Here is a 12,584-nt window from a genome sequence, read left to right as displayed (position 1 = left end):
GTTTTCGAAAATATAAAATTGGAGTTAAGTTAAGGAAACGCCCCAATTTCAAAAGCAGTAAGCTTATCGAGCAATAATCAGACATAATTTCCTCGATAAATGGAGAATATAGTCGGGGTCCCCTTCAACGATCCCTAAGCACCGGTGGATCAAAACGGGGTGTTGACAAGAGTTATGCTAATGAAAATGTCAAAGAGAAATCCAAATAGAAGAAATCATCTTGAGATATGAAAGAAAATATGTCAGACGACCTTCCAGCGAGGTTCTCGAGGTACTCACTCATCGGGCGAATCGCCAACATCTAAGGTGAGGCCCAGCCGGGCCTAGGGGTTTTTAGGATCATGGGGCTCATTTCAGATTACTCTCCAGAAGTCAGTCAGGTCTCCCGAGTGACTTCCGAGTAGAAAAACAAATGGTTCATTTCAACGAAAATCTCGAATCGGAGACCTGTCTGGCGAAAAGTTAATACCCGACATTAGGCCTGGCCAATTCCAATAACCCCAAGGGTCAGGGACTTCATTTCAGACCGGACTGCACAAATTACTCAGGCTTCCCGAGTAGCTTCAAAAGGATCTCAAACACCACCTAACAAATCTTACCATTCATTTATGTGGAGATGGTTGTGGCCGCCTTTGGCCTTGTGAACTATTCATTTATTGAAAATATCGTTGCTCTATGATAATATCAGTCTTGGGACTTCAGCTAGTATTTTTACTGAAAATGATAAGAACAATGACGTTTGGGCTTCAAAAACACCTCTGCATCATGGTTTTGTTATCTAATGCTTTCTTTCATCAAGTATAAATGAATCGTAAAAAGAAACGACAATAGTGATGCTCATCCACCAGCCCGTGATATTTTTAAATGTGTACAAACAAACAGGGACTTGGGGTCCCCAACGTTTGAGGAGTCCTATTACAATTAGTGCACATGTGTGAGATAGTGCCATATTGGAAGAGGAATGAATGGTCGTAAAGAGGCAGATTAAGGGCAAAAAGTTGTAGGTCAGTCTTCTCCTTTTGGACCTTTTACCCATACTAGGCTTCCTTTTAAAAATGATTCTCATAATAACCTTTCTAAAAAATTATTTCCCAAAAATAGATTTATGTGTCAGTTTCTTCATTATCTTTCTAGTTCCTATGACTTATTGATTCATTTAATTACGAAGATTGGGGTGGGTTGACTCCATTACCATCCATCACCAAAAGTCCATATTATATAATCTCTAATATATGTAGTTCTATATATTACTTATAAGTTCATTCATCTCTACTGTTAACATTTGTTCACTCATCCAATCACCTTCTCCCGTCATATCTATAAATTTATTCACTCACCATCGCCACCACTTGAGACGGAAAAATCAACTAGTCTTTGAGTCATCACCTGATTGATGCGAATTAATTGGATACGTATTATTTACGTTAGACTGATTTTTCATGCATCCTAAACCAGTAGGCCCATCTGAAAGTGACACGATGTATTGTATCTGTAGAGGAAGTAAAAATTTGGGAAGGGAAAAACAGAAGATATGAGAATAACAATCTCGCCTAGAGTGTTAAAACGTGAGAAAACTAACAATTATACCGCATTCATGTCCATGAGCAAAACGATAAGGAAATTGCGATGCAACCATCTGTAAGAACTGTGTATTAGCAAAGAAAAAGAAATTCGGAATAACTAATCAAAATTTTGCATGTAGAGAAAGTATATATGTCGTGAACATCGAGATTTAATGTTAAATAATCAAGTTCATTTCCTTGGTCAGTCCATCCCTGACATAGAAAACCTCCATAAAGACAACATAAACGGAAAAGTCATACAGCAAAACTGCCTGCATCGCGCTGAGGTTGGATGCATCGATTGATTTCCATAGTAAATTATTAAGGAGCAGGACCACCTGATCAAGACGGAAGTAAAAGACTATAGAGGGAGAATACATTAAATCTGCACCAATAATATATATGTCACTTGTAATTAGAAAGAATTCAATAACTAATTACCTTAGTCTACACTCTAAATAAAAATAGAACTCCACAGCAAAAAAAAACAAAAAGTCAAAAAAGGGAAAGGAAAATTTCTGAGTTGTCAATTCATTCTTTATCCCTAAGGGCATGTTTAGTTGGCTTGAATGGAGATTTCCTTCCTTGCATATTCCGTGCGGAATACCCATTTCGATGTTTGAAAACATGGATATGCAAAATATCCATTCCGGGTCGGACCTCCCACCAAACATATATGCTGCATGGCTATTCATCCATGTGCATGGTGAATAGGTATTCCCCATTGGGAATATATGGTCAAATTACTGAAACACCCTCGTCCCCTTTTCCAAGTTTCTTTACAATGCCACTGCCATCTCCACTGTCACCCTCTCCCCCCATCTTGACCACCAGAGCTCGATCTCCATGAGATCTCGTAAGTCCATTGTAGGACGAGCTCGTTGTGAGGTTTCCGTGACCATTACGACCCTTAAGGAGGCTCGACAACCTCTCGAAGCCTCTGAGATCAAACCGGACTCTCCCCCTGAGGACCTCCACCCATGGCCCTCTACCAAAAACCCTATCTCGCGGTACAACCCACAGCGAGGCTCGCCATGAGCCCATGCCCTCCACCAGAAACCCTAGCTCAGGTGCCCGTGTCTCCAATGGTCTCGTCAGGGGCCGACAACCTCGCAGAGGCCACTTCAATTACAAGGGCTTCCATGAGGTACTAAAGGAGATTCCCTTCTGTTACAAGTTAAAAGAGGGCAAAGGAGTCGATTGCAATAAAAGAAGAATTGCGGGGTCAAATTATAAGAAAGAAGAGTGAGGGACGAGAATATAACAAATATGAGAATAGGGGTATATTTCATAAGTCTGAAGAAGTTAGTTACAGAGAAGCAGGAATAGCGTGAGTCAGTAATTCCTAGTATAAAGGATCACTGATGTAATCACTACTCTATCCATGAATGAAGAATGTTGTTTTCTTGAAATCCTCTGAATTTCTCTGCTTCTCTTCGATCTTTTTCCTCTCTTCTATCTTCTCTTCTTCTCGGTTGTATCTTCATCAGTCTAGTCCATCACAGTTGGTATCAAAGCCACCTCCTAGCACCTATGGGGACGGGAACACGCGCACATGAAGTTAGCAAGATGGCCACAGCCTTAGAAGAGCAAGATAAGGCAATCATCGAGCTCAAAAGCAGCACAAGCAACACCAATAGCAGGATCGATCAACTGATTGAGATGATCAGTGGACTCGCACTACAGCAGAGTCGCCTGATGCAGCACCTGCAAGTTGGTGGTCAAAATCTGTCTCTCATCAAACTAGTGGATCTGATGTGGGACACTATTCTGCTACTGCCAAAATAGGCAAGCTCGAATTTCCTAGGTTCAGTGGTGAGGGAGTAAGAGAGTGGTTGTATAGGTGCGAACAATTTTTCGAAGTAGACATGACTCCTGACGATGTTAAGGTGAAATTGGTGGCTATCCACCTCGAGGGAAAGGCACTACAGTGGCACCAGGCGTATGTGAGGTCACTGGGAGTAGAAGGGAAAGCAGTGATCTGGAGTGAATATGTGACAGCGGTAGTGTCGAGGTTTGGTGACTCGGGGTATGAAGACCCTATGGCAGATCTAAAAAACCTTAGACAGGTTGGATTTGTGCAAGATTACATGACGGAGTTTGACGCTTTACTGAACAGGGTTACAATCACTGAATCTGATGCTCTTAGCCATTTCCTGGGGGACTGAAAAGCGAAATCCAGCTACCCATTCGCATGTTTTATCCCACCACACTAACTCAAGCTTATTCCCTAGCCAAACTACAAGAATCAACCTACACAGTCCTACACAAACCAGGCTCTCCCATTCCAAAGCTACATAATCCTTTCACCAGTAACAACCACACACACTTCCCAAGCATTACTACAAATACTCTTAAAAACAGCCCACTTATCACTTCTAGAAACACCATGACCAGCAACTACAAGAACACAGGCAATGGCCTACTGCTACTGCCAATCCATACTTCCCAACGAAATACACCACCATTACACAACCACCCCCACAGAACACTGACTCAGAAGGAAATGGATGAGAAAAGGGCTAAGAATCTTTGTCTTTGGTGTGAGGAGAAGTTCGTACCTGGGCACAAATGTTCAAGAAGGCAGGCCTTCCTTATTGAAGTGGAAGCAGTCGAAGAAGATCAAGAAGTGTCAACAGAGGAAGAATTGGAGGAGATTCCACCACCACAGATATCCTTAAATGCTCTCTTGGGCACTCAAAGTTTTCAAACCATGAGGGTGGTGGGTATTGTGGGCAGACGATTGCTGCACATTCTGGTGGACTCTGGTAGTACTCACAATTTCCTTAATGAGGAGGTAGGAGGAAGGCTGGGGTGTCTAACTGAGCCTATGCCAATGGTGAAGGTGGCAGTGGCTAATGGTAATGAACTGAATTGTAAAAGAGTGTGCAAGAAGTTCAGGTGGAAGATGCAAGGCAGAAAGTATGAGGCAGATATGCTACTGCTTCCCTTGGAAAGTTACGATATGGTCCTAGGAGTACAGTGGCTATCGACCTTGGGAGATATACTGTGGAATTTCAAGGAATTGCAGATGAAATTTGTGGTAGGAGATAAGGAGAGTATATTACAAGGGAGTAATTCTGAAGAACTCAAGACCATCGGAGAGGAACAAATGGAGAAACTATTACAAAAAAAGGATCAGCTGACCAGGGTGCAACTCTACACGTTGGAATTAGCTTGTACCAGCAAGGTGCAAGTCAGCAGCAGTCAGGAAAATAAAAAGGCACCTGAACTGGAGTTATTACTCAGAGAATTTGAAGATATTTTTAGGTAACCTCAAGGCCTACCTCCCAAAAGGCCACATGATCACAGGATTCCACTTAAGGAAGGGGGCCAGCCAGTAAACATCAGGCCTTACAGGTACCCTACACTACAGAAAGACGTTATTGAGAAGATGACAAGAGAGATGATAGAGTCAAGAATTATACAGTCCAGTCATAGCCCATTCTCATCCCCTATAGTGTTAGTGAAGAAGAATGATGGTACATGGAGGATGTGTGTTGATTACAGGAGTCTCAACAACTTGACTATTAAAGACAAGTTCCCTATTCCCCTAGTGGAAGAATTACTGGATGAGTTGCATGGGTCCTCAGTCTTTTCGAAAATCGACTTGAGGTCTGGTTACCACCAGATTCGAATGTATGAAAGAGATGTGCATAAGACAGCCTTCTGAACTCACGAGGGACATTATGAGTTTCTGGTTATGCCCTTCGGGCTCACTAAGGCACCCTCAACATTCCAGGGTCTGATGAATGAGGTATTCAGACCATATCTCAGAAAATTTGTATTAGTTTTTTTTATGATATTCTGGTGTTCGGTCAGGATTGGAGAAAACATATGGAACACTTGAGGAGGGCATTCATGCTGCTACGAGAACACTCCCTCTTTGCAAAGCAATCTAAATGCAACTTTGGGGAGGATAAGGTGGAGTACCTAGGCCATTATGTCTCGGCTGCAGGGGTATCAACAGACCCCGGGAAATTGAGGGCAGTACAAGAATGGCCTTTACCTACTACTGTGAAACAGTTAAAGGGATTCTTGGGTCTCACAGGGTACTATAGGAGGTTTGTGAAGAATTATGGAGGTATAAGTAGACCTCTCACAGATCTTCTCAAGAAAGATTCTTTCAGGTAGAATGAGGCAGCTCAGGAAGCTTTCGAGGAGCTTAAGAAGGCCATGACCTCTACTCTTGTACTAGCTTTACCAGACTTCTCAAGAGAGTTTGTGGTGGAGACAGATGCTTCGGGAATAGGGATTGGGGCTGTGTTGCAGCAAGGAGGGCATCCAATAGCATATATCAGCAAGGTGCTAGCTCCTAAACATCAAGCACTCTCAGTGTATGAAAGAGAACTCTTTGCCATACTCTATGCAGTCAAGAAGTGGAGTCATTATTTGAGTGGAAGACATTTCATCATAAAAACAGATCACCAAAGCTTAAAATACCTACTGGAACAGAGGCTCAACACTCCTCTCCAGCACACATGGCTGGCCAAGTTATTGGGGTATGACTACGAGATAAGCTATAAAAGGGGTAAGGAGAACGTGGCAGCAGACGCACTCTCTCGCATATCAGGACAAGAACTCTGTTCTATGGCACTATCTACGGTGTCTACAAGTTTTTTTAGCAGAATTCAAAAAAGTTAGAGCTCGGACCACAAGATGCAACAGCTAATAGTAGCTATAAGGGAAGAATCAAACTCACACCCAAAGTTCACATGGCAGGATGGGCAACTAAGGAGAAAGGGGAGACTCGTAGTAGGGAATGACATTCCCTTACAACAGGATATCATTGCAGCTTACCACTCAAGTCCCATAGGAGGGCATTCTGGGGCTCAAGCAACTGCTAAGAGAATAGCAAGTCTCATGTACTGGAAGGGACTGTGGAGACAAGTCAGGCAATTCGTGAGGGAATGTCAGATATGCCAACAAAACAAGGCAGAACACCCCGCTTACCCTGGTCTTCTCCAACCATTACCTATGCCCAGGTCAGTCTTCACTGACATTACCATGGACTTTATCGAAGGTCTCCCTAAGTCTATGGGAAAGGAAGTAATGTTCGTGGTAGTCGACAGGTGCACCAAATACGCCCATTTCATGTCTCTCTCTCACCCCTATTCAGCCTTTGTAGTGGCCCAAGCTTTCTTGGACAATGTCTTTAAACTACACGGGATGCCAGAAACTATCGTAAGTGACCGAGACCCTGTGTTTCTGAGCAAGTTTTGGCAGGATCTATTCAGACTACAAGGGGTGGAGCTGCTAGCATCCACGGCCTACCACCCGTAGACCGATGGGCAGTCTGAGGCTGTCAACAAGTGCCTGGAGACCTATTTAAGGTGTATGACCGGAGATAAGCCATCTATGTGGGCTAAATGGATACCCCTGGCAGAATGGTGGTATAATACTACCTATCACAATTCTACAGGGAGGACACCCTTTGAAGCACTCTACGGGTTTCAACCCCCCTTGAACATGCCCTATTTCCCTCATGACTCAACAGTAGCAGCAGTTGACACATATATGACTGACAGAGAAGGTATGATCAGAACCCTCAAGTTTCATCTCAAAAGGGCAAAGGAGAGGATGAAGGTGCAGGCAGACAAGAAAAGAACCGAGAGGGAATTTTCAATTGGAGATTCAATATACCTAAAGCTACAACCATATAGACAACATACAGCAGCTAATCGACTATCAGAGAAGCTTTCTCCTCGGTTTTTTGGCCCTTACGAAATCGTAGACAAAATCGGTAAAGTAGCTTACAAATTAAAGTTACCTGCTTCAGCACAGATCCATCCCGTATTCCACGTCTCGCAATTGAAGAAAGCTATCGGGGTCGCTAATTGTTCAACCGAGCTACCCATAGCGGCTGATGACTCAGAAGCCCTAACAATGCAGCCATCTGCAATAATAGAAAGAAGGATGGTGAGAAGAGGAAATAAGGTGGTCGCCCAAGTGCTGGTACACTGGACTAACACTTCCCCAGCAGAGGCGACCTAGGAGTACGCCGATGAGCTCAAGTGGCGCTTCCCGTGGTTCGACCTTGAGGGCAAGGGTTTTGAAGGGAAGGGGAATGTTACGGGTTAAAAGAGGGCAAAGGAGTCGATTGCAATAAAAGAAGAATTGCGAGGTCAAATTATAAGAAAGAAGAGTGAGGGACGAGAATATAACAAATATGAGAATAGGGGTATATTTCATAAGTCTGAAGAAGTTAGTTACAGAGAAGCAGGAATAGCGTGAGTCAGTAATTCCTAGTATAAAGGATCACTGATGTAATCACTACTCTATCCATGAATGAAGAATGTTGTTTTCTTGAAATCCTCTGAATTTCTCTACTTCTCTTCAATCTTCTTCCTCTCTTCTATCTTCTCTTCTTCTCGGTTGTATCTTCATCAGTCTAGTCCATCACACCTTCCATGAGTTTAGGAGCAAAGAACAGTCCTTTCTTGAAAGAATCCGAGAGATGCAGAGGTGATTGATTCGATTGGGACGTGAAAAAGGCTCCGCGCCAATGGGAGCTGAAGCGGAGGGGCCTTCTGCTGCGATGGAGAGGAAGGGATTCTTCGATTATAGGATACTTCGAGGAAGGGATTTCAGTGCCGGCGGGCGCGGGAAGAGGTGGGGGGGACGTTGTCGCGAAGCGGCGGTGGAGGAGGAGGAAGGAAGCGGCCTGCTGAAGGCTGCTTTCATCTTCGAAAAAGAAGATGAACAGTGGCTTTTTTATTTTTTATTTATTTTTCATTTTTCATTTTATATTATTGTAATATTTAAAACCAAGGATATACTTGTCTTTTGACTTTAAAACATGTCCGATTCCCTGTATATTCCAATCAACCAAATATAAAATTTCAATTCTCAGTTTTGTCATTCCCTCCAACCAAACAAATCAAATTTCATCAAAATTTCAATTTTGTTCTCTATCCATTCTATTATGCATCAATTCTATTCAGGTAAACCAAACATACCCAAAGAAATGCTAATTTGAAGAGCGTCTAATTGAGAAGACTGGGGTTGACTGACTCCATTGCCATCCATCACGACAAGTTCATATCATATCATCTCTCATATATATTTCAATATATTGTTGATTAATTAGTTCATTCATCTCTACTGTTAACGTTTGTTCGTTCATTCATCTAGTCGCCTTCTCTCATCACGTCTAAAAATATATATTCATTCATCATCACTTGAGACGAAAAAATCAACTAGTCTTTGAGTCATCACCTAATTGATGCGAATTAATTGGGTATACGTACTATTTACGTTAGACTGATTTTCCATGCATCCTAAAGCAGTGGGATCATCTGAAAGTGATACAATATTTGATATTTGTAGAGGAAGTAAAAATTTGGAAAGGGAAAAACAGAAGATACGAGAATAACATAATTTCATATCAGAGTGCTAAAGTGTGAGGAAACTAACCATTTTACAGTATCCATTTGCGGAAGCAAAACAATAAGGAAACCTCGATGCAACTGTCTGTAATAACGGTGTAGTAGCAAAGTGAAAGAAATTTGAAATCCCTAAAATTTCGCAAGTAGAGGAAGGATACATGTCGTGAACATTAAGATTTAATATTGAATAGTCAAGTTCATTGCCTTGGTCAGTCAATCCCCGATGTAGCAAACCTCCATAAAGACAACGTAAACGGAAAAGTCATATAGTAATCAATTTAAGAAAAAGCCACATCCAATGGCCTTACGGTTCTTGGTGGAAATTTCTAATTAGGTACATGGGTTGTCTATTATTGACGTTGCATGCATCGATAGATTTCCATCATAAATTATTAAGCAGTTGGACCACCTGATCAGGACAAAAGTAAAAAATTGTTGAGGTAGAGAACCACATTTTATCAAAATAAAGTTAATTCAGGCTTCCGATGATTCAAAATTTGTGAGATCATCAACATTAAAAGAAATGATTTTAAATTTTCAAAAAACTTGTTAAAAATATATATAAAAGTTCGAGAAAATTTCATTGAGTGATAAGTGCAATTTGATGTCATCAAACCAAAGCCATAACACTCTGCTTTCATCTATATATATACTAGTCGTAGAACATGTATGTTGCACAGAATTGAACGTAATCCATTTTCCTTTTATCAATTTTATTATGTATAAAATGTGTGTTTCAAATTGTTGTAAATTGTAATTTACAATCAATAAAAAATATCATATTGGATACATATGGTCGATGTTAATTGAATTTTATGAACAAAGTAAGTAAAAAGCTATAATGAAGATTGCCCACACAACTATATATTATCATAAAATATTGTTTCAATTTTAAAATTTTAGAAATTTGTGATTTATTAAAGCATAAATTACATAAAACAACTCAAGTTTTGCGAAATTTCTCAGTTTTGGCCATTCTTTTTTTTGTAATAAAATTACCAAGTTTTATTTTGTCTCAAAAATAGAAAAGCCTATCATCCAACTCAATTAACATGTTTCCATCCATTTGTTGACGTGGACTTAATGAACGTTAATATGGACCAATTTCTCCACACATGGACCATAGCTTGGGCACCACCTCATAAAAAAAATTCTAAAAATAAAAAATAAAAAAAAACATAAAAGAGTAAACAAATAGAAAATTAGAAAAATAGGAAATTCATCAAATGTTATGTAACTAATAATATATCATCCGAAAATTAGAAAAATATTGTATTTTATTCAAATTTATCAGAAAATATATTTTGGAAATCTTTTTAAAAATCATTTTCTCCAAAAATAAGTATAAAAACTAAAAATAAAAAATAATTATAAGAAAATCCCATTTAGTGTTCTCGGTATTTGAGGCCAGCTGACTAGATCCACCATGTCTCCTTTTTAATATATGTATATACATACATACATACATACATACATACATACTAGGCATGAAGCCCTCAAGTTGCACAGAATAGTACATAATATATTTATTTAAAAATTCAAAAATAAAAAACTGTATATTTTTTTATAATAAATATGCTATGCATGTAACATGAAAAAGTTTAAAACACATACATATATATATATATATTATATATATGGGAATAGCCATATTTCATCAGAAAACATCTATTTAAAATATATAAAAAGTCATAATTCATGATTTATTAAATAATATTATGAAAATAATCAAACAAAATATAAAATTGAGATTTATTAATAATTTAAAAATAATCCATGTTGGTCAATTTGTTTTGTAACACTTGCATGATTGACTTTTTGATGAAAATAAAAATTCGTGAATATTTTTGATTCATTAAATTAAAGAAAATATGCAAGGCAGAAATATGATATTATATTCATTAAAAAGAAAAAATAAGTAAAAAGAATCTTTTTATTTCTTGATCATGAAGAATCGCATCCAAACTTCTGAAATTATTATTTTTTATTAGCTCTCCAAACACATTATAAGATATGCTAGAGGAAATTTGAATATAAATTAACACGTCTGTATATTAAACATTTATTGGCCCAAATAACGAAATTATTTTCAAATTGTAACAGTATTTTCTGACAATAAGATTGGTGACATTTCTAATAAAATGAAAACCTAGTTAAAGAATCCTACAAATTATTATGTAAATGCCATATCTATCATAATATTATTAAGATTTTGAATTTAAAATTTGGTAACCAATGTTTCAAAAAGCTTTCCAAATTTTATATAAAAATAGCTCTACATACCCAAATTTTCTCAAGAAATAGTTATTCAAAATCAAAATGAAAAATTTTTAATTATTAAATAGCACTGTAACAGTTTTAAAAGTAAGAAAAGTAGATTTATTTATAAAAACTAGAAAATTGGACAAAATTTTGAGCAGAAGACTCTCACTAGTTTAAAATTTTAGAATAAAATTTGAAATATAAAAAGAAATTATGAAATATAAAATATTTAGTTGGCCTGAATTTTATAATGTTATATCTAAAACAATTAAAGTTTTTTTCACATATTTTATAGATTATCTTATTTTATTAATTAAATGTTTTGCAAAAATAAAATTTTAAAAAAATTGATAATCTTTCGTAGATATATCTTATCGAATTGTATTCTACGAAGAATTTAAATTAAAAAAATTTGGAAGATTATCACATCTTAAGAATTATATTTATATTTGTCAAATCAAAATTTCAAATAATTATAAAAATTGAAAAAAATAACAAAAGGTCGGCCTAGGCATCCAAATATTTTAAGGCTATCAAATAGGGACCATCACGTCTATGCTTACCTATATACTAGGTGTGGAGCCTGTGCATTGCATGGTCTAGAACATGATTTATTTTTCCTTGTTGTCTATTTTGATATATGTTATATGCATGTTTTAAATGTTTGTACATTGTAATTTACAATAAATAAAAATATGTTTTATTAGATATGTATATATATATATATATATATATATCACTGATAATAACTGAGTTTCACCAATATTAAAGATTGCCCACACAATCATATATTATTAGAAAAATTTATATTTATTGAATATGTTCCTATTATATATAAATATATACTAATTTATATTCATTTTAATTTATACTGATGTGATTAGATACAATTTTTCCTCTTATAAAACGTAAAGATTATTAAATTTTATGTAGATTATAAAATGTTCTCAAGAAATTATATAAAAATACTCTGATATATACATATTTATTAAAAAGTATTCATTATATTCTGAAATTTTAAAAATTTTTGATTTATTATATAACTAACCGTTCCTTATCAGAAAATTAGAAAGACATTTTGCTTATTGGGATCTTACCATTAAATATATTTAAAAATTTAAAGTTAAGAAAATATTCCCAAAAAAAAATTTATTTGGGAAACACCAAGTCGACATTTATTTCTATTGTTTCGTGATCAGTTTGATGATTGCATTGCTCTGGTTCTTTTTCATGAGGAGGGCATAACTAAGAGCACACCAAGCAATCATGTGGCCTTAAATTTTCTAATTTTTTTAAAACAAACACCAAGTCGACCTTTACTTCATTTTTTTTCAATGATCAATATGATGATTTATGTTGCTATGGATCTTTT

Source organism: Punica granatum, chromosome 7 (genome assembly GCF_007655135.1).
Source record: "Punica granatum isolate Tunisia-2019 chromosome 7, ASM765513v2, whole genome shotgun sequence".
Classification (NCBI taxonomy): Eukaryota; Viridiplantae; Streptophyta; class Magnoliopsida; order Myrtales; family Lythraceae; genus Punica; species Punica granatum.
This window is presented reverse-complemented; position numbering follows the sequence as displayed.